Source organism: Leucopleurus acutus, assembly GCF_964270905.1.
Source record: "Leucopleurus acutus genome assembly, chromosome: 1".
NCBI lineage: Eukaryota > Metazoa > Chordata > Mammalia > Artiodactyla > Delphinidae > Leucopleurus > Leucopleurus acutus.
Window position 1 is genome coordinate 3928255 of NC_139142.1, and position 23801 is coordinate 3952055.

General features: G+C 42.4%; 1 long non-coding RNA gene across 1 annotated transcript; it reads right to left on the reverse strand.

Moving 5' to 3' along the window:
- Positions 1-13410: 13410 nt before the first annotated feature.
- On the reverse strand, positions 13411-23121 carry LOC309957527. Its single transcript, XR_014325974.1, has 3 exons — positions 23030-23121; positions 16257-16328; positions 13411-13475 (listed from the first exon to the last, which is right to left on the reverse strand). It is a non-coding gene; the product is annotated as an uncharacterized lncRNA (long non-coding RNA).
- Between the last annotated feature and the right edge of the window lie 680 nt (positions 23122-23801).

Genomic DNA, 23801 nt, shown 5'->3' on the forward strand with positions numbered 1-23801 from the left:
AATCCATTCATTCAGAAACAGCAATATGTAATTATAATATGTCACTATTATAATTATAACCCACCGGACAAAAACTTTCCAATAATATTAACATGTGATCATATACTCACAGTCAACCATCTTAAATTAATCATAACTCTCGTTATAGGACATATTCTCATCACTGGTCCATGATTTTTTTTCCATTAGATATTTAATTATTTGTGCAAACATTTTGCCCTTTTCTTAACAAAATAAATGATCAGTAACCCACCATCAATCCGTAATAACAACATTCAATCTTGGGCAGACTTGTCTGTTTGCTCCCTGCTGAAAGAGGTAAAACCTTGATATATTTATTTTCCTAGACCTCAGTGCTTCAGAAATATTTGAAAACATACTCTCATAATTGAACAGTGTATGGCTTTCCTTGTCTTTCTTCATTCCTTCATGTCTTTCTTTACTCATGCATTGTTTCATTTATAATAAAAAAAATATCCATAGGGAAGGTGGGAGGGAGACACAAGAGGGAGGAGAAATGGGGATATGTGTATATGTATAGCTGATGCACTTTGTTATACAGCAGAAACTAACACACCATTGTAAAGCAATTATACTCCAAAAGAGATGTTAAAAAAAAAAATCCATACCCAAGGAACACGTAGCCCAAGAACAGGATCCTGAATATTCCTTTCTTATGCCACAAGCACCCTTACCATAGAGTGAATAACTAGATCTCTTTTTATAATGACCTCAGAGCTATAGAGTTTAATCAGAATCCTTAATTCCGACACCCCAAGACACTCATCATGGATCTGCATTTTTTGTCTTCTTCATTCATATCTTCCTTTCTGGATCATTTTTACATGCATAAATTATAATACAATCAATATCCATGAATTATAAATGCCAAGAACAAGATGAGTGATTGTTACTAAGGAAGGTCTGTTCACACTTGTCCCACAGAACTAATACATTTAATGTCTTCTTTCAATGCACCTCTGTGTTGCATGTACAGATTGATCAACAGTTGTGCTTCATAGCAATGCCATATTGATAAAAGGTTTTTGCTTGTCTCTTTACCTAATTTGTCCATATTGTAAAGATGGTAGAATAAAAACTATGAACCACCATCTTCCCTCACAACTAAAACAATGTAATTTTCTTCCTATGTTCTCCATCCTCAACAGGTAAATGACCTTGATCTTGATCAAGGAATGGATTTCTAAATATATTTGGAGGTCAAACTAAAATGGGATATTATGTGGCCCTAAAAATGATTAATCATGAACCTTGGTTCATAACATTCCCATTCTTGGTCGATGTTTGGTGTTCTTTCATTTTATTTATATATGTAAAACCAGTTTTTAAAAAATAACTCCTTAAAAATCCATGAACAAACTCTCCAAATTAAGAACATGAACTTTAACAGTTATTTATATTGGTCTCTGTGCTCTTTACTGACAAAGGCAACAGCTAAAATATTCGCCATTAGAAAATGAGTGAGTTGGCTGTGGTATGTTCATTCAGTGAAGGAAAAAGCCAATTCTAAATAGTCTATATTAGATGTTTTTAAATGGATGTGAGCTCTGCACTGCCAGATTAATCATCAACTTGGATCATATCACATTCTCATTATTGGTGCAAAAGCTGCAATCCTTTTTAATTTATCAACTTATTCTATTTTTAATTTTAAGCTATGTAGCAACAAGCATCATTGAATCCAACACCTAACTCAAGAATAAGGCTTTTAAACATTACGGTGCATGGCTGTATACTCCCTGCTCTTAGTTAATAGCCTACTAATTATTTTCACGAACTTTGTGCAGAATTGGATAAATTTTAAATCTAGCATCATGGCACATTCTCACAAATAATCCTAGCTTTATCTTACTTTATGACTGTACAAATCCTTCCATTTATTTATTTAATTTTCAATGGAATAATCTGACCAGGATTAGTCATTAACCTTACTTCACATCACATGCTCCATATTGGTTCATAGTCTGCCCTTTTTAAAATAATCATTTGAGATACAATCATATTAATTCAATAACTTATAACCATAAATAATTACCTGAGAATCTATACTTGAACACCAAAAATGCTAACAATTGCCCACAGGCTGATTACCCATAGAAATACATGACTAGATCATCCTCCCACCAACCCAGAATGCCAACATGGACACTCATGTGTAATCTGTTTTGTCTTCATTCACTTACACATTTATTCATTTATTCATTCATGCACTCACTGATTCATTTACATCAATACACACCATAACCAGGAACAACTAAGACCTAAGAACAGATCCCCAATTGGCTCTGAACTCTATTCCCCTAGAGGGAAAAACGAAGTCTTTTTCTAATGGACCTCAGAGTTAGGGTTTAATCAAAATGCTTGATTCATATACCCCAGAACTCTCATCATTGATCCAAGCTCTTGTTTACGGATTGTTTATGCATTCATTATTTACTGATTATTTCATTCATGGTTTCATTGAGTTAAAAAAAAAATGATTCCCGTGAATCACAAAAACCCAAGAGCAAGATCTTTGAATATTGCAGAGAGCTGTTACAGCTATTTATTCCCCACAGAGCTAGCAAATGAGGTCTATTTTCAATTGGCTCTCAGTGTTTCACATATAGATTAATCAATAACCTTGCATCATGCCCATCCCATGGGCATGTAGTTTTACGACTCCCTGCTTACTCATCTTTCATCTAATTCCTTCATATTTTAAAAGTACTACAATGAACCTACTATCTTACCCCACAACTAGAGCACTGACAATACTTTCTATCTTTCTAGGTGCCCCCTCCTCCATGATTTAACAATCTAGACTGTTATCAGCTGAAAAATATTCTTAAAATGTTGTGCAGAAATAAAAGGGAGTATTAAGCAACTGTGAAAATGAATGCAAAACCCTCCAACTTTGTTTTTAACGGATCTCAGTTTCACTAAAATGCATCAGTCTCAACCCATGGTTCATTAAACTTTCTCAGCAGTGGTCCATATGTGACATCTTTTGATTTTATGTCTGCAGTGGCCACTCATTCCTTTGAAACAATTCCATGGACCACATGAATTACCTTCAAATCAAGAACACAAACTTTTTTACTTACATGAGTCCCTTTGCTTTTTATCCACAGAAGTGACAGCCGAGATCTTCATCATTGGTAATGAATAAATCAGATTGGGGTATACTGAATCTGTGCAGTAAAAAACAGATTTTAGAAAACTGAAGAGGCAGTGCAGATTTTTTTTAAGAGACCTTAGTCTTACTGTAACAGATTTATCATAAAACCCTGTTTTCATCACACTCAATTAGCCCAAGAATGGCCCTCTTTTTATTTATTTTTTAATTATTAATGTACATAATATGACGACAACTGCTAAATTTACATCCTAGTAGAATAATTAAGAACTACGCCTGTTCCAAATTCTTTCTATTAAACCTTACTCACATAGGTAAGAGCCCATATTACCGTCTTTATAGGTCTTCCTTGATTAGAATGAGGTGAATTTACATCATTGTTTCTTGATATATTCTCACCATGTTTGACCCTACTTTATGACTTTATTCATATATTTGTTTATTTTTTATTTATTTACTCATGGAATAACTTGTTCATTTTTTCAAAGCAAATGCAAAATGGTCTAAAATACTATTATAGGTAACTATCTCTATGGCTCTTTACCCAAAGTGGGCATAGCTCAGTCCTCTTTTATTTATATGCATGGCAGAAGAGTACAGTGAGATTAATAAACCATTTTTAATGATACAATATACTCATGGGTCCATGTTTGCCCTCTTTTAAATAACCTCTTCCTTCATTCACTAACAATAATATCACTTACATACCCCAGGTAAGGATCCTAAATAACACTAACATCTGCCCATAAACTCAATACCCACGGACTTCCCCGGTGGCGCAGTGGTTAAGAATCCACCTGCCAATGCAGGGGGCACAGGTTCGAGCCCTGGTCCGGGAAGATCCCACATGCTGCAGAGCAACTAAGCCCGTGCACCACAAATACTGAGCTCACGTGCCACAACTACTGAAGCTCGCGCACCTAGAGTCCATGTTCCACAACAAGAGAAGCCAACGCAATGAGAAGCCCACGCACTGCAACGAAGAATAGCCCCGCTCGCCACAACTAGAGAAAGCCGGCGCACAGCAATGAAGACCCAATGCAGTCATAAATAAATAAATTTATAAAAACTCAATACCCACAGAATAACAACTAGATGTGTTTTTCAAAAATGATACTGGTTGAGACAAACTGATTTAATCATAACTCCTCTCATGTCATGAATTCTTAATATTGGCCCATGCTTGATCTTCTTTAATTAAGTAGTTCTGTAATCGATTATTACGTTTCCCTTTCCCCCCCTTTCTTAATAAAATTAACAACCACCAACCCAGAAACAACACTGACTCTTACATAGAGTTGCCCATAGGTTCCTGATCAACATGTTAAATGCCTTGGACCCTTCATTTATTAGAACTCAACTCCTCACAAATGTTTTAAGAATAATCTGTTTTTCATCAGATACTCTCATTGTTGGTGGCTATCTTGCCCTCTTTGCCTTCATTAAATAATATATTTATTTATTTACTCATTACTGATTCACTAATAAAAGGATCTATACCTAAGATCTATCAAAGCTAAGAGCAAGATGCCTGCATTCCTAACTTCAGCTACAAGTTCATGTTCCACCACAGCAGGAAATTAGGTTTGTTTTTATAATGGACCTCAGAGTTATGGGGTTTAATCAAAATCCTTGGTTTGGACACCTCAGAGTACTCATCAGTGATCTAGGCTTGGGCCTTTTTTCTTTATTCATTTATACATTGTGTATTAATTCATTCATTGATTGACTAATCATTAATCAATATCCATTAATCACCACAAAGCAAGAATAAGATCTAAGAACATTACCACCTTCTGGTTTTTGCTCATTTCTCTCAGAACTAATACACTCTTTCTACAATGGACCCCATTATAGCACATATGGATCAATCAACCGTCTTCATGCAAACCCAAACTCATCATGGCCATTCTTGGTCCTTTAATCTTTCTTTAATTTGTTCAAATTTTAAATGTGCAACAAAACAATCCAGGAACGTCTCATTTTACGTCACTAACAATTTCCCACCTTTCCTTGTGTTTTGCCTCTCGATAGATTAGAAACCTAAATCTTTATCCCTGACGGAATGTGTAAATCAACAGTGGTAAATAAATAAATAAAGCAAACTAGTAAACAGCTGTAAAATGAATGAAGCAACCTCTTTTATCTTTTTTTTTTTTTTAAGTGGACCTCACTTGTTCAATCTTAGGTTGATCTGGGACTTCCCTGGCGGGCCAGTGGTTAAGACTCCGAGCTCCCAACGCAGGGGGCATGGGTTCGATCCCCGGTCAGATAACTAAGATGCCACATGCCACAGGGCATGGGCAATTAATTAATTAATTCATTTTAAAAATTGAAGAAGAAACAAAGTTGGGTTAATCTAAAATTTTGTTTCATGGCACATTTTGCCAGTGCTCATTTTTGACCCTTATTATGTATTTATCCATTTGCTTATCTATCACTTAATTTGATTAGTCATGGATTAATTTAATCATATGGCTATCGTTAATTAACAAGAGTAAATCCAAGCTCATATAACTCAATATCATAAAAACAAACAACCCAATCAAAAAATGGGCAGAAGGGGCTTCCCTGGTGGCGCAGTGGTTGAGAGTCCGCCTGCCGATGCAAGGGACACGGGTTCGTGCCCCGGTCCGGGAAGATCCCACATGCTGTGGAGCAGCTGGGCCCGTGAGCCATGGCCGCTGAGCCTGTGTGTCCGGAGCCTGTGCTCCTCAACGGGAGAGGCCACAACAGTAAGAGGCCCGCGTGCCACAAAAAAAAAAAAAAAAAAAAAATTGGGCAGAAGACATCAATAGACATGTTTCCAATGAAAACATACAGATGGCCAACAGGCATATGAAAAGATGCTCATAACGCTATTAGAGAAATGCAAATCAAAACCACAATGAGGTATCACCTGTCAGAATAGCTATTATCAAAAAGTCTACAAACACAAATGTTAGAGAGGAGGTGATGGGAATGCAAACTGGTGCAGCCACTATGGAAAACAGTATGAAGATTCCTTAAAAAACTAAAAATAGAACTACCATATCATCCAACAATTCCACTCCTGAGATATATCTGGAAAAAATGAAAACACTAACTGAAAAAGATATATGCACCCCAATGTTCATAGCGGCCCTATTTTCAATGGCCAAGATGTGGAAGCAACCCAAGTGACCATTATGAGACACATGGATAAACAAAATTATATACACACACACACACACACACGCACATATACACACAATGGAATATTACTCAGTAATAAAAAAAGAATGAATTTCTGCCATTTGCAGCAACGTGGATGGACCTAGAGAATATTACGCTTAGTGAAATATGTCAGACATAGAAAGACAAATACTATATAACTTATGTGTGGAATCTAAAAAATAATACAAATGAATGCATATGCAAAACAGAAACAGATAATAGAAAACAAACTTGTGGATATATTGTATAGCACAGGGAATTATACCCATTATCTTGTAATAATTTATAATGGAGTATAATCTGCAAAAATACTGAATCACTATGCTGTAGAGCTGAAAATAATATAGTAAATCAACTATACTTAACTTAAAAAATAGTGAGCCCACAAGCAGCCCAAACTGAAACATTATAACATGAATTTATCTGTGAACCTTAAACAAACAGGTTGGAGCCTAGACTTCATATTCTTTACATGGACACCAGCAGTGAAGGATGTACTTGCTTTATAACTTAAAAGTGTTCATCACTGGTCCATGATTTGCCCCCTTTTAAATAACTGACTGTGACATAAATGTATTCATTCATTCCCTTACAATCCATAGCTTGGAATCCAAAGAAACTGATCAAAAACTCTGAAAAACAGAAACGAAATTGAGTTATTTGTAGTGAGGTGGATGGACCTAGAGTCTGTCATACAGAGTGAAATAAGTCAGAAAGAGAAAAACAAATACCATATGCTAACACATATATATAGAATTTAAGAAAAAAAAAAAAGGTCATGAAGAACCTAGGGGTAAGACGGGAATAAAGACACAGACCAAAAAAAAAAAAAAAACAAAGGCACAGACCTACTAGAGAATGGACTTGAGGACACGGGGAGGGGGAAGGGAAAGCTGTGACAAAGTGAGAGAGTAGCATGGACATGTAAACACTACCAAACGTAAAATAGATAGCTAGTGGGAAGCAGCCGCATAGAACAGGGAGATCAGCTCGGTGCTTTGTGACCACCTACAGGGGTGGGATAGGGAGGGTGGGAGGGAGGGAGACGCAAGAGGGAAGAGATATGGGAACATATGTATATGTATAACTGATTCACTTTGTTATAAAGCAGAAACTAACACACCATTGTAAACCAATTATACGCCAATAAAGATGTTAAAAAAAAAACCTAATATCTGTCAACCTGTTCATTTCCTACAGAGATAACAAACTAGATCTTTGATGTTGTTTAATGAACTCAATGAATAAACTGGATTAATCATAATTCTTATCATCTGACACAATCTCAACACTGGCCCTCTTTAATTTTCTTATTTATGTAAATATCTTCCCTTTTTTAAAAAAGGAATGTCAGTGCCTTTTTGAATGGACTTTAGTGCTTCACAAACATATTAGTAATAGTTCTTGCATCATTGGTCCATGCTTTGCCCTCTTTTTTCATTCATTTATACACTTGTTTAATTTATGCATTGATTCACTTAAACAGTAATAACATAATCAATACACAGGAGACTCAAAGTCTAAGATTAAGACCTGGCGAACTTCCTAATCACTGACTAGAGGCTCATTTCCCACAGAGCTGAGACTGGATTTTTTTTCCCGTGGATATCAATGGTGCCAAAAGGATTGACCAATACCATTGTCATTATGCTGCCTTCATTTGACACTTGCCATGCTTGACCGTCTTCTGTTTAGTTGGTTATTTAATCAGCTATTTGTCCATGTCATTTTCTTTAAAAAAAATAATAAATTAATTTAAAAATTTAAGACTAGCAACACACCACCAATCCAATCCAACAGCACTGATTACTACACACATCTGTTCATATGTTCATTATCCAGACGAATTAACCACTTTACATTGTTTTTATGGGCTTTAGTGCTTTATTTAAAATAATCCTTGTGTCAATATACACTTTAATATTTAGTGTGTGCTTTTTCCCATTTTTCTCATTCATTTATCCACTTTTCATTAATTGGTCCATTAGTTGACTAATAATAATACAATCAATACCCATGGGTCAGAAAAACATAAAGGAAAAGATCCTTGAGTATCCCTCTCATTAGTCTATAGCAGTGCTGGCCAATAAAAATATAATGCAAGCCTCCCATATATTTTAAGTTTTCTAGAATCTGTATTTTTAAAAAGAAACAGGTGAAATCAATTATAACTGTATATTTTATTTAACCCAATAGATCTAAAATACTATCATTTCAACAAGTAATCAGTACAAATAACTTATTAAAGAAATATTTTATGGGCTTCCCTGGTGGCGCAGTGGTTAAGAATCCACCTGCCAATGCAGGGGACATGGGTTCGTGCCCTGGTCCGGGAAGATCCCCCATGCCGCGGAGCAGCTAAGCCCGTGCACCACAACTACTGAGCTTGAGCTATAGAGCCCGCGAGCCACAACTACTGAAGCCCACACGCCTAGACAACTAGAGAAAGCCCACACACAGCAACAAAGACCCAACACAGCCAAAAATAATAAATAATTTTTTAAATATTTTAAAAAAAAGAAGTATTTTACACTTTTTGGTACTGATTTTTCTGAATTTGGTGTGTATTTTCCACATAGGTCACATCTCAGTTCAGCCTAGCCATGTGCTCAGTACCCAGCTGTGGCTAGTGGTCATTGTATTGAACAGCACTTGTCCATAGGCTAATTTCCCACAGAAACAGTACACTAGATGTCTTTCTATAATGATCAATAACATGAATCAATCAACATTCTTGCTACATAGCAATCCCCCACTCATCATTGGCCTGTTCTTAGCCCTCTTACTATTAATTTGTCTATATTTCAAAGATGACCAGTGAACTCTTCTGAGCCTACCATCTTCTTCCACAATAGAACACTGATAATATCTCTCCACCTTCCTACATGCTACCGTCTCAACCAGTTATCAGCATAGATCTTTGTCAGTGGGGAATGTCTAAGTCAAAGTCACAGTGGATATAACGTGAGTATGGAATAGTCAAATGCCAATAACATAAATTAAATGGCCTTGGTGTATTTTTAATGGAATTAAGCTGTGTTGAATTAGATTCATCACGATTCTTGATTCATATCACACTCTAAACACTGGTTCATGCATGGTCTACTATTATATTAACAAGTGATGAATGAAGCCATTTGTTTCTTTTAAGTAATACAGTCAACGTCCATGAGCAAACCGTCCAAACCAAGAACAAGGACTCTGACTGTCACTTACATCGGCCTCCATGCTCCTTACCCACAGAGGTAAGCCCTTCATCAGCTAAGGATGGGTGCTCAGCTCTAGTGCGTTCATTCTGTAGAACAGAAATCAGGCACAAAAAAAGTGAACAGTATTCGATGTAAACTTTTTAAATGAATGTTAGTTGTGAAATACTGAATTAACCATAATCCTTGCCTCGTGCTTGGCCCTCCTTCTCCCCTTTGACCACAAACAACACTCCATTTTTTAACTTAATTAATGACTCTCAACGTTTATATCAATGAACATCATTGAACTGATCACCTACAAGAAGGATACGAATGGTGGCCATTACCAACATCCACCTTTGTTCTCCCTCCTATACAGGTGACAGCTGCAGGTAGGAAAGCTCATATCTTTGGCCCAGCAGAGTTGGAATGAACTGCTTTGTGCCTCCCATTTTCTCCCTTTGCAAGTGGGGGTGTTTCCAACACAGTATGTTTACCATGTGGGGACAGATAACCCACCTCTTATTTATAAGTCTCTGAATAAAGAAGAGTCACATCAGAACCAGAAGTGAATCAAGATGCTCTGGGTTACAAATTAAAGCACTGGTTTCATGGACTCCTGGGATGTTTTGAAGAGAGAATGATTGTATTTCATGCAGGAACATGAAGTAAACATTTCTCACCAGTTGGGAGAAATGGGGTAAGTTATGTCATCTTTCAGCAAATATTCCCTCTCCCTTCCCTATCCTCTATAGGAAGACTGTCCTTCCCCACACCACTGATGCTGTGCCGTATGACTTGCATTGCCCAATGGAGTATGAGTAGATATGACTTAAACCATGTCAAAGCAAAGTCTTTAAATGTGCAGGGGTGGTTTTGCTTGTGTTCTGGAGCTTCCAGCTTTCAATGTGAGAAGAGCATGGCCCAGACACTACAACTCCTTTATCTAAGAACCTTGAGAAAGAAGGCAAGTTGGGCAGATGTGAACCCAACCCACAGCCTGGAGCACAACTGCTGCAAGATACCCACAGATCCATATGTGAGAAATAAATATTGTAATGGTTGTAATAATTGCTGTTTTTTAAGTCAATGAAACTGTGGGTTACTTGTTACGCAGCGCTGCCACAACAATGACTAACTCATACATTTCCTTCCTCTTATTTTTAAGAATTTATTCATGTTTTGGTTTTTTTATAATATAGTCAATGAAATCACCATGAATGTACCATCAAACCTAAGAAAAACTATAATTTGTATCCATATCTATAATATATGTATATATAATATGTATGGATATAAAGGATAGGTAGATAAATCTTTGTAATTCTTACTCATAAATGGAGAGAAACAAAGACCTTTATAAAATGAGTTTCAGTCGTTCAGAAATGTATTAATATAAAAATTTGGTTCGTGATATACTTTCTTCATTGGTCCTTGCTTAGTCCTATATGTATATTGACAATTAGGTACATGTGTCTCTATGTTCCTCACCAAAAAATGTAAAAGAGATGTTTTATTTATGGACCACAGTTATTATTTATGTATTAATCACAAATGTTGGTACATGTCATACTGTCTTCCTTGCACCACACGTGGACTCTCTATTATTTATTATTCATTTTTTGAAATAAATAGTAATATAATGAGTATCTGCAAAACCACTATTCAACTCACCAGCTATAACTCTGACAATAAATTTTTGATCTTCTCTCACCAAAATACATAGATCTTCAATATTAGAGAAATGTTCACATAAACTATGGGGCACACATTCAAAGAAATACTTCATAGTTGATAAAATAAATGAATAAGCCTATGTCTATTTTTCATGAACCAAAGACTTTTTGCCAGTGAATCTCAGTTGTGCAGAACTGGATTAATTATAATCTTTTTCTCATGGTATATTCTCATCTCTGGCCCATAATCAACCCTCTTTATTAATTTATATATTTAATTATTCATACCTCATAGTCAAGAAACTCTCATTAACCAACCATCCAATGCAACTAATAGAGTAGCCATTATCCACATATGACTATTTAAATTCAAATTAATAAAAATAAAGTAAAATTAAAAATTCAGGTCCCATGGACACTGGCCACATCTTAAGTGCTCAGTAGTCGCGTGTAACTAATGGCTACCATATTGAACAGAACAAATTACAGACCATGTCCATCAGTGCAGAAATTTCTATTGGACAGCACTAACATACATTCTTTACCCTTAGGTAATAGTCTAGAACTGTTTCTAATGAAGCTAGAGGGAATTAAATATAATTCTTAATCATTGGTCTATGCTGATTCTCTCTGGTTTGAGTCGATCATTTCTAAAGGAGTTTTAATTAGCAACCGTAAACCCAGTCTCATCCTCCACAGGTAGAACACTGACGCTACCTTTCATCTCCTTTTGTGCTCCTTGCTCAGTGAGTTAATAAGCTAGATCTTTCTCCATGGAAGAATGTTTAGATAAACTAGATACATATACACCGTGAAATACAAAATATCTGATAAAAGGGATGAAACATACTATTTTTATGGCAGTCAAGAGCACAGAACTAAATTAACTGTAATCCTCTAATCTTTGGGTCATTCTCATCACCAGTCTCAGTTTTGGCTTCTTTGTACTTTATACATTTACTGATTTTTTTAGCACTGAAATTAACATGCAACACACCACCATGCAAAAACAGGAATAATGAATATCTGCTCCTTAACCAACACATACTTTAAATGGACCTGGAATGTACACAATTAGAATAATTTTAATTCTGGAATAATGAATCATTATCGGCCCATGTATGCCCTCTTGTTTTATTCGTTCGTTTTTATTATTCGTTTTATTCGTATTTTTTCATTCGTTCATTTACTTACTTATCAACACCCTTAAACCACTTTCCAGCTGAAGATTTAAGAACGTCAACTATTACTTACATTTTCTTTACCTTATCCACCCAAATAAGAATCAAAATTCTCATAAATGTTGTATGATTATATAAACTATGGTGTGTCCATTTCATGCAACAGAAAGGAACCGTTTAAGAGAATGAACAGCCTGGATCATTTTTAATGAGTCTCACTTGTGTAGAATTGAATTAATCAGCCTTAGTGTATGAAACATGATCCTCATTGGTCTGTGCTTTGCCTTTTTTAATTTTATTTATCCCTTTTAAAAAAATCCTAAAAGAACACCCATGAATCTTCCCCAAAATATAATAAACTACCAATTCTTTTCATTTCTATGTGCATCTCTCACTGAGTTAACAGTCTAAACTTCACCAACAGGAAAGTGTTTATATAAACCGTAGTGTATAAATTAATAGTAGAATGCTATTAAAATACATGAAATAGTATAGAATATTTTTTTTGTTTTAACGTCCCTCAAATTTGCAGAATTGTGTAATCACAAGTCTTGGGTCGTGATACATTGTCTTCATTAGTCCATGCTTGACCTCTTTGATTTTATTTATGCATGCATCCTTTACTTTTTAATAAATCAGTAAAGGTACATGGGCATACCATTCACCCCAAGAATAAGAAAAAGTAACAATTATATTTATATAAACATACATTATTAATGTATAAGGTAATTATACATATACATATATAAATTTAACATAATGATTCATATATAATCATTTGTTTTTATCTGCTCATTTACTACACAGAGAACAGCCCAGTTATATTATTTTTTAATCTGCTGACAGTTATGCCAAAGGAGATTCATCACCCGGGTTCATGACAGAGTCTCATCGTTGGTCTGCACTTGGACACCTTTGATTTTATTTGTGTCCATTCATGTTTAATAGCGCATACACACCCATCAACCAACCACCCAACCGTAAAACAACACTAACCATCACTCACGTCGGTTGGTCCATGGCTCATTTCCCACAGAAGTCACAGCCAAGATCTTCATCGACAGAGGGTCATTAGACCCACTCTGGGGCCTCCATTCTGTGGAACACAAGGCAGATATTCAAAAGGATGAAACAACCTAGATATTTTCTAACGGCCGTCGGGTGAGCAGCATAGTATTAATCACATGACACAGTCTCATCATTGGCCCAAGCATAGCTCTCATTGTACATATTTCTCCATTTAATAACTGCATTTATTACAATAAACATGTATGAATTGACCACCCTAATCGAAAACAAGAATAATGGCTATTACAAGCACCTGTCTCTATGCTTCTAACTCAGAAGAACCAGCCCAGATCTTCTTCCTAATGGACTCGGCTATGCAGAATTGAAGTAATAATCATCTTTGATTCCAGATATAATCTCATCCTTGTTTCCTACTTGTCCTTTTTATTGTTTTTACTTATTTTTTGAAACACAATAACCACACAGGAGCTCAGCACTAACCCACAACAAAAACATCGATTAGTCCTTATAGACCAATGCTTCTTATCCAGAGAGGTAAGAGCTTTGGTTTTGTTGTTTTAAGTAGTCCACCATTGTCCATAACTGGATTAACCTTAAGCCATAAGCCATAAAACATGATCTTTGGTGGTCTGCTCTTGGCTGTCTTTCATTTCGTCATGTATTTTATTGTCATCTAATTCATTCCTAACAATATATCAAGAACACCTGAAGCCACCATTCAGCCCAAGACCAATGACTGTTCTATCTACGTGTTAATAGGCTTCCTACCCACAGTCCCAACAGCCTAGAACCTATTGGGTGTTCGTACTATTATTTTTAATAACTACTGTTGGGTAGAACTAGCTTACTCATAACACTTGTCTGAAAACACATTCTCATCAGTGCTGTAAGCTTGGCTCTCTTTAATTGGATCTGTGCATTCATTCATTTGTAACTATGCAGCGAACACCCATGAATCCCCGCTTATACCTGTCTACAGTGTCTTTCCCCAGAGCCAAGATCCTGTCCCGCGGAGAAACCCCAGTGCGCCCATTCTATGGAACACAAATCCCATGAAAAGGAAGAAAATTGCCCAGACCTTCTTTGCTCGTCAATGTCAGGTTAGCAGACCTGGATTCATATCACCTTTTATGCAGAACACATTTTCACCCTTGAGCTACTCAAGGCCATTATGACAGTATTTCTTTATTCTTTTATACTTTTTAATAATAAAATGAAGGACCACACACCACTCTGATCTCTTTCTTCACGTCCCTCGGGTGTGGAGAATTAATCTCAATCCTTGGTTCGCAGCCCACTCCCATTCCTGCTCCTGACATGCCTCTCTTATTTTACTGATTATTAAAAGCCGTACAATAACCATGCACTGCCCCCACCTCCTGTTCTCTACCTTAAATAATCCCTCTCAAATCTCCTGTGTACCCTCCCCTTCCCCTTTCATATATGTACAATTTTATCACATATGTATTCTTAAAAAGTATTTTCCATGGTTCAGTGGCTGGATGGGCCTCTGCAGGGCCTTGTCAAGAGGGAGGATTAAATACATATGATTGACTTACAAGCACACCCAGCAGGGGTGGTGGTAGAAGGCCTCGAACCCAGATCCTTGAACTCCACGCGCCCTCTTAATCTGTGCTCACAGCCATGAGGCACTGTGGGCCAATGGTTAAAGCACATATGTTGGCATCACACTGCCTGCCTCAAATCCAGCCTCAAATCCTGACTAGCTGGGCCACATCAGGAAAGTTAACCAACCTCTCCGTGCCTGTTTTCCCACCTGCAGTCACAGCCCTAGTCCTTAAGCAGAATCAGCTATTATTTTCATGCCAAAGTCAGCCAGGTGACACCCCCCCACACCCACTCCCAGCCCAGGCTCTGAGCCCATCCCCCAAATCTTTCTTTCCTCTGCAGCAGCTGTGGTGCTAGACAGACAGACAGACCAGGTTCCACCCCAGCAGGCACTCGTGAGCTGTGTAACTGCAGAGACGTGACCTGGCTTCTCTGCCTTGTGCCCCGACTTGTGCGACTGGTCGACTGAGGACAGCGACAGCCTCGAGGGTCCAACGTGAGGGTGCGTACCGACCGTTCCTCAAGCAGCTCCCACCCTGCGCTCACCCTGCCCTTCCCCCGCCCCACGCCGCCCACTCTGCGGTCCCAACAGCCCCCCATCTGATTAGAGAAACGAATGATCTCGATGCTCAGGCCAAGCTGAGTGTTTCGGAAAGGATGGGCCTCGGGCAGGAAATTGTTGGGATCTGTTCTTTTTGGACCCGGCATCAAAGCTTAAACAAGTGCCCTGGAAAACAGAAATCCAACTAAGGGATGCGCTTTGGAAAACTAAAATTCATTTCGTGAAATGGGGCTGCCTTCGGAGGAGTCCATGCCATGAGATTCTTGATGTTCACGTTGTTTCCCAGAAACCAAAAAACTGTGACCCTTACTGACAAGACACAGCCAGCTTCCCTCCTACCCTCCCAGACTGTCCTGGTGGGTGCCCAGCATGCTGGCCTCAGAGCAACTCTGAGGCACGAAAAATAAAAAATAAATGACAAGTTAAAACATCCTTCCATTATGTAGATGTATAGATAATGTAATATGTACATAAATATACCCACGTGGGGACTTAACATAAGGGACATGTAGAAAGACCCCTAGGCTGGGGAGCCCAGTGCAGGCTCCTGCCTCTGCCTTGAACCCACTGTGGGCCTCCAGCAGGGCCCTTCCCCGTGCTGAGCCTCAGGGACAGTGATCTCTCGGGCTTCCCTCCCTCCCAGGTGGTGTGAAAATGAAAAGCATAAAGTTTAAGTGTAAGTCCCCTCAAAGTAACAGAGCATCACTAATGCTGTACCTCCTGCCCTGGGCACGCAGAATTCACAGCATGCCTTCGCATACATTATCTCGTTTGATCCCCACAACAGTCCTGTGAAGAAGACATAATAATCAAAATTAGCCAATATTCACTGAATGAACACTCCACCGGGCACCATGCTGCCTGCTTTGCAGGCACTGACAATACTCTGGGATGGGAACAATTCAACAGCATCTCTTTCTTTTTTATCCCCCAAAAAGTTTTGAGCATGCATTTTGTGCCAGGTACAGGCCAGGGGAGACAGCAATGAATGAAAAAGACAAAATCTGAGAGCTAACTTCCTTGTGGGTGGAGACAGGAACAGACAATATTCAAATTAAACAAGTACTATATACAGGATATAAGATGGTGATGAGAACTATGGAGAAAAAGAACGCGGAAAAAAGGAGTGATAGGAAGCAACAAGAAGGCGAAAGTGTCACTGAGAAGGTGACATTTGAGCAAAGACATGATTAGCCCCATTTTACACATGAGGAAATGGAGCCTCAGAGAAGTTAAGCGACTTACAAGTGGTCACACAGCTAGGAAGATGCTGAGCAAGGTAGCCAGTGTGGGAAGTCTGGCCCCAGGGTCTCTTCCCCAGTTTGCCCCAATGCCTCATTTTTGGGGCATTTCTTGCTCTCTGATACCTGACTCTCAGCCTACAAGGTGAGCGTGTGAATGCATGTGTGGGCAAACAGGAGGGCTTGTCTCACCTCCCACACAGGTATCCCCAGGAGCACAGGGCATCTCCAGGATGTACCGATAATCCTGAATGAATAAGTAAACTTTCTCGGAGGAGATGCAGTGGTGTCAGTTCCCACAGGACTTGCACGGATTCTGGGATCAGATCATGCTGGGATCATCCGCCCAACGTGGCCCAGCAAGTCAGCAGAGATGCTAAACCCATCTCCTGCCACCTGGCTGTTAGGGCGTCCAAATGCCCTCACCCCCCACCCCCGGTGCCACCCTTACACACAGTCACACGCCACCTAGGCTTAAGTTGCAAATGTTCTGCCCAGGAATGGGAGCCGGTCACCCAATCCTCATGTCCCACATGGTGTGAGATTCAACTAGAACTATGCTTTGTTCCAACTGGCCACCCTCAAAAGACCAAACAAGAAACATGTCTAATGTGGCTATTTTCTACCCCCCACCCCCATCCTCCAAAAAACGTAGGGAAACAAGTTTGGTCAGAGCATATATGGGAAACTTGCCCACTGCTTCCAGAAGCCATGAAGTTGAACCAAGAGAATTGTAATTCTTCATCTTGCCCTTCACCTACTCAGCTTCTTCTCAACTCCCATCCAACCTCATTAAAACTCTCAACACCCTCAAGTAAATCCCTTCAGAGGAGTTTCACCTATTCCAGGGCTTAATCTTTTGTAAGACGGATCATGTCCAATTGGTGCGTATAGCTCTTGTTTCTACAACGAGAACTGAAACTGTCTAGTCTTAAATTTATATTTCTACTTCACTGACTCCCCTCTCCAAAGGCAAAGGCTCATACGCCTCTACGGGCACCTACTCAGCTGTCTGTAAAAAGTGGGTAATGATTCTTACCAGTCAGAGATATTAAATACCACCTCAAGGAAAACAGTGATAACAATTATAATTTTAATTATAATGAAATATTTATTGCATCTCACCAAATGGGAAACATTGTTTCAAGCACTTTAAATGTTTGACTCATTTAATCTTCAAGTACCCATTAATAAGGTACTATTGGTACTTCCATATTACAACCGAGGAAACTGAGGCACAGAGATTAAACACTTTGTCCAAACTCACGAAACTAGTAAATGGCAGAGCTGGGATTGAAATCTGAGCATCTTGGATGTGTGTAACATGGCTCAGCCCATAAGCAGATTATCGAAACATATCTGCGGAATTTAAGCCAGGTCTTTGGGGACACTAGCTGAATTGCCCTTCAGCCCTCTGTCTGACTCCCTCCCTCCTTGCCTTGCAGCCTTCCGGGCTCTGGTGTCTACATCTGCTTCTCTGAGCATTCAGTCCTAATCTGAGCTACCAGAAATTTAAGTTGTAACTTGATAATTGTACTGCAGGAGGTCAGTGATACGTTTGATCGCTGCGTGTGTGATGTAGCAGCTACAAGTAGGATAAACTAGAGAAGGTGTTACTTGAGAAATAAATTTCAAGTCTGGGGGGTAGAAGGCCAGCTCCCTGACAGGCCAGGAAGGTGAGTCTGACATGGGTGAACCCCAAGGGGTGCAGACTTTTTCAGGTATGGTCACAGAGAAAAGCAAATGGGAAAAGGGTATGGGTTTGTTGGAAGAGTAGACTAGGGTTCAAATCCTGGTTCTGCACTTGGTCCCTACACGACGTGCAGCAAGGCACTCACCACTGCTAAACCTCAGTTTCCTTTTATTTTGATTGAGGATGGTAACTGCAATCATGGGGGGTGGTTCTGATGATTTAGAGGTCAGAAACCTATGCCGAGGAACTAGAGAAAGACTGAGCATGGGGTTGGGCTTAGGGCTTAGTCACCCAGGAGAGTCAGTGGAAAGGAGGCTGTCTTCTATTTCTCAGTGAGCGTGAAAGCAGCTGGGACTGAGAGCTGCAACTGAGCTGCTCTAGCACCAGAACTGGAACTGGGTCCCTATCAGCTGGCAGCCCACCTGTTGTCCCAGAGCCCCCTGAGCCAGTGCATATGCTCAGAGGCAGCACAGCTCCACCAGCAAGCTCCACTCGGAGGAAACCTCTCTCCACACATCAAGTGAGCCTTCGATCTTGGTGAGAAACTGACTATTCTCTCCCATCCATCCATCCATCCACCGTCTGCACTTTCATTCATTCACCCATCTCACCAGTCTTCATCAGCCAGCCAGCCATCTCTCTACTGCATCCTGATGCAGGGTTCCATCCATTCGACAGACCTAACATCCATCCTCTGCCTTTCCATTATGCGGAGGAAACAGACAAACCTGGGTTGGAATCCTGGGTCCTGCTTCCTAACTGACCTTGGACAAGTCACTAACCTCTCAAAGTCCTCTCATCTGTAAAATAAAGGGAAATCAGACGTAGCTGGGGCGAGGATTTAAAGAGAGGGTGGATATACCAGTGCCTGACCTGAGCAAATATGATCATGAAATGTTCATTCCCTCTGCGTGTGCAATCAGGCTGGGATTTACGCAGAGAGAAAACCGCTGTATCTTGCATGACATATTGAGAAATGCTTTTCAGAAATTATCTGCAGTGTTTCAGTGGCAGGCCACCCCCTGCGGCACCCAGAGCAGGTTGGGGTAGGGGTCCCTCCCGGACTCACAGCAGACAGTGCCATCTAGTGGATTGGCAACCTGTGGGATCCCCAGTGGGTCCCCAGTTGCAGCAGCTGGTGTCTGCTGTTGGGCAGCTGAGTTGCGAGCCAGCTGGGAGGTCCCAGCCCCCTGGGCTGCAGGCTGCCATGTTGGGATGTGGCGCACGTACTGTCTTAATCACTCGGGGGGCCTGGCCTGCCAGGAGCCTTTTGTTTCGTGGACGATTGCCAACTCTGATTCGTCTACCCCGGCCCAAGTCCCCTTTAGAAGTCTCCAGAAAACAAAGGATAATCCTAGCGGCTACAGCTTGCTGAGTGTCTGTTATGTATTAGACACAGGGCTGGGGTCTTAATATGCATTATCTCTAATCCTCTAAAGGACCCTAGCCGAGACCCAGAATTTGCCCCATGTTCTGTGAGAAAACTGAAGTTTGCCGAGGTTGAGTTACTCACTTAAGGAGAGAGACTAGATATTCAAACCCCTGGATCTGTAACTGCATTTACCTTCTATAATCCCAGTGCCCGCTGAAAGTGCAGGAAAGAATTTGGACACTGATTTGAACAAGCCAACTGTAAAGGAAATTTATGAGTCCACTGGGGCCTATTTGAATATGCTGAATAGCTATTGGATGACATTAAGAAAATGCTGTTAATTCTTTAACTGTGATAATGGCATTGTGGTTATGTTTTCAAAACAGAAAAGAGTCCTTGTTTTCTAGAGATACACACTGGAGAATGCTGGAGGAAAGGGTACGGTGTCTGGAATTTGCTTCAGAGCGGTCTGGGGGCAGGTGGGGGTAGTGGAAGGACAGTATGAGGTTTGGATAGAATGAGAGGGGCTGAGAGTTGACGGCGGCAGCAGTATGAAAAGTGTGTTAATTGCGATGAAAATAGATACCGTTTTCTCTACTTTTGTGCTGTTTGAAATTTCTCATAATTAAAGGTTTCTGAAATCATCGTGTAAAACTAAAGTGCAGGAGCTGAGGAGGTCGGAGAGGGGAAGCCTTTTCAAAGAGCAAAGGGGCCCAGGGTCTCAGCTAAATCCTGGAGGCTGTTAGGAAGCCGATCCAAAGGCAATAAAAATGCCTCAAAGTGGAAAGGGCGCGAGAAAGGGGCCTGGGTCAGTGGAAGGAAACCATTCTAAGTTGGGCAGATGAAGGAGAAAGTGCAAGGCACTGCAGAGCAAGGCCCCCAACTGCTACCCCAGCCCCTACCTTCCAGACGATCCTGCCCCCCCAGACCCTCCAGACCCTTCCCAGGCCCTCCTGTCTCCCCCGGGGCCTGCTGGTTGCTTTCCTTGGCCCTGCTGCCCCGTCCCCGGCCCCTCTACCCCGCTCCACAGGTCCTCCTGGCCCCATGCAACCTCTTCTGGCTCTGAAAGGGCCTGCAGAAGCCTCCCTTCTCCAAGGCAGAGCTGGCCACCTAAGACCCCTTCCCTGGGAGCAGCTCAGCCAGGCTGGGAAGGATTCAGCTGTCCAGCTTGTCAGATGCTTTTATTTACTTATTTATTTATTTTTTGGCTTGTTCTGGGAGGACAAGAGGTGGCGGTTTTTGTCCTAAAACTGTGTGGCAAGCTGGCCTCACCATCCTCGGTCCCTCTCTGCCCCACCTAAGCCTCCCTCTTTTCTGTCAGTCACATCCCTGGAAACTGACTCACGCTCCAGCCCAGGTCCACACCAATCTCCCCAAACCCCCGGGGCCCCTCACCCCTGCCCCCCGCCTCTTCCCTCTCCAGCCCTCCTGCAGCTGCCAGACTCTGCGCAGTCTGCTTCCTGGGCGCCACTCCACCCTCTGCCCCTCCAGGAAATGCTCCCTCCCGCAGCCTTCCTTTCCCACTTTGGAAAGCCGGCCACCGGACAGCTCCCCGGACCCTCCCGGCAGCCTGCTGCATTGCAGCTTGGCCCTCGGTGAGGGAGGGGCGCAGCCTGCAGTCACCCCCAAGGTAGGGTGGGCCACCCCCTCCTGGCTGCCCCCAGCCCAGGGCAGGGCCCGGCCCCCGCACGCATGCACGCATCGGGGCTGCAGTGGAAATCAAAATCGCCGCTGCAAAAGCAAAAAGCTCCGATCCCCACTGTCTGTCTCCCCCTCCTCACTTTCCGGGCTTAAAAATGTGGCCCAGGCAGCCCCCTTGTGGCACTTGGGGGCTCCACAGACGCTTGGCTGGTGTCTGAAGAATTCAGACTGTCTGATTCCACTGCACCGTGAGTTGGCACAAATCTGAAGTAGCCCAACTCCTGCCCAACGCAGAGCAGCCTCTCTGAGTTGGGGACATCAGCCCCCTCTCCTTTCTCCCTTCCACGTCTCTCCCTGTGGCTCCCTCCCTGCCCCCCGGATCTGGAACTCTCCTGTTGAGTACTTCTAAGACAGGCAGACAGGTGTCCGGGGACTGTCACCATGGTAGGGGGCTGGAGGGAAGGTGTGGGACCGGAGCTCTCCCTGCAGTGACGATGGTTTTCATCTCCATCTCACACGGATGGGGAAACTGAGGTGCAAGGGGGCCCATCGTCCTAGCCTGTGTCGGAGAAGGGGCAGGGGATCCTGCCCTGGAGAGGGGGCTCCAGCTCGGGCATTTTCCTGAGTGAGAGGGCTGCCCCTCTCAGCCAGCAGGCCCTCATCCTCGCCAAAGCTAGTCCTCCCCAGGAGGCAGCCCTGGTGGGCCCCCCGATGTGCTCCCTCCCCTCCAGCTCCCTGTCCACACAAACAAGCCCCAGCCCCCTCTATCTGCAAGCTGCCTGGAGGTGGGCAGGGCCCCCCCTGCATCACGTTAATAATGCCATTTTCATAAGCCTCTGCCCGTAGGTGCTACCACCTAATTTTGAATCTGCCCTTCAAACGGATTGGGCCACAGAGGAGCTGGGATCTCAAGCACCGCTGGGAGGTGCTTGTAACTAATCAATCCATCCCCTGCCCACCCACACCCCCCAGCACTCAGCACAGCCTCGCTGAGCTGTCTTCAGCAGCAGGGTGTGGTGGGGAGCCTCGGAGGGACTGGGGTTCCATCCCAGCCCGGCCTCACACCAGTTGAGAGACAGTGAGTATGGGACTCTGTCTTTCCCTGCCTCAGTTTCTTCATCAATCAAATGGGGATTTTGAGGTTGGTGCTCAGAGCTCCTGCCGGGGTTAAGTCCTAGGCAGACAGCCCGGCTCAGGGCTTGTCCCCTAGAACCCAGGACTCCGTGATCTCAGCTGCTTCATCCCCCCTTCATCCCTTGATTTACAGTGACTTATTCCCTGTCTCTTTCCCCCCACCCCAGACTGAGCTTCGAGGACAAGAAGCCGGCCGATCGGCACTGCTCCGTGTCCAGCCTTCCAGTCGGGTCTGGGCCCAGGAAGGTAGGTGCTCTGCGTTGGTTTGGAGAATGAGTGCCCAGAAGGATGACTGCACCCCATAGTCTGTGGGGTGCCTGGACCCCACTGGGCTTCTCTTCCCCAGACGCTGCCGTCTAAGCTGACCCTTCTAGGGAGCAGCCGGGGAAAATGTGCCTTTCTGCCTTACCCCAGGGTCCCCTCGTGCTGCTGCAGAGGTGCGAATTCTTGCTCTATTAAAGGCAGATGTGGGCTCGCACGTCTTTTCTGCCGCCTTCTGCATCTACTGTGAGCTCACAGGCCAGAGGCTTCCTCTGGCTGACGTGATGTGTGCGATGGAGCCGGCAGAGGGGTCTCTGCCTGGTGAGGTTCCTGTTTGTATTCGGAGCAGGGTCTCCAAAGGCCAGACTGTCTTCTTTCCTGCGACACTTTACACGCGTGCGTCCTCTCCGGGTCTACGCCACGAGCACTGATGAACTCTCTGATGTGTGTTGGGCTACTCTTATCTCATTTAGCCTCCCTTCGAGCCGGTGTGGGGGCCCCTCTCATCTCCACTTCACAGAGGAAAAACCCAGGCTCTGAAAAGAAAGGGGAATTGTGTGGTCTCCCAGCTAGAGAGCGGGGAGCGGAGCCTGGGAGCCCCCAACCCCGCCGCGGGCGCCTGCCGCCACTGTTGCCGCCGCTGCGGGCTGACCAGGGCCGGCCCGGCAGCCAGAGGCTCCTGCGGAAAAGGCAGGGGGTTTGCATAGAGAGCGTTCTCCCTGGCAACTGGCAAAGGGGCCATAAAACACCGAGAGGGCTCAGAAGCCACTTAACAGATAGCTACAGAGCAGCTGGACCCGGGAGGGGAGGCCCGCGCCCTCCCCTGGGCTCTGTGCAGAACAGCAGGGCAAAGGGCTCCGTCCCCGGATGCGGGCGGGCAGGGGCAGAGGCGCCCCGGGACAGGTGTGGATGGGGCCAGG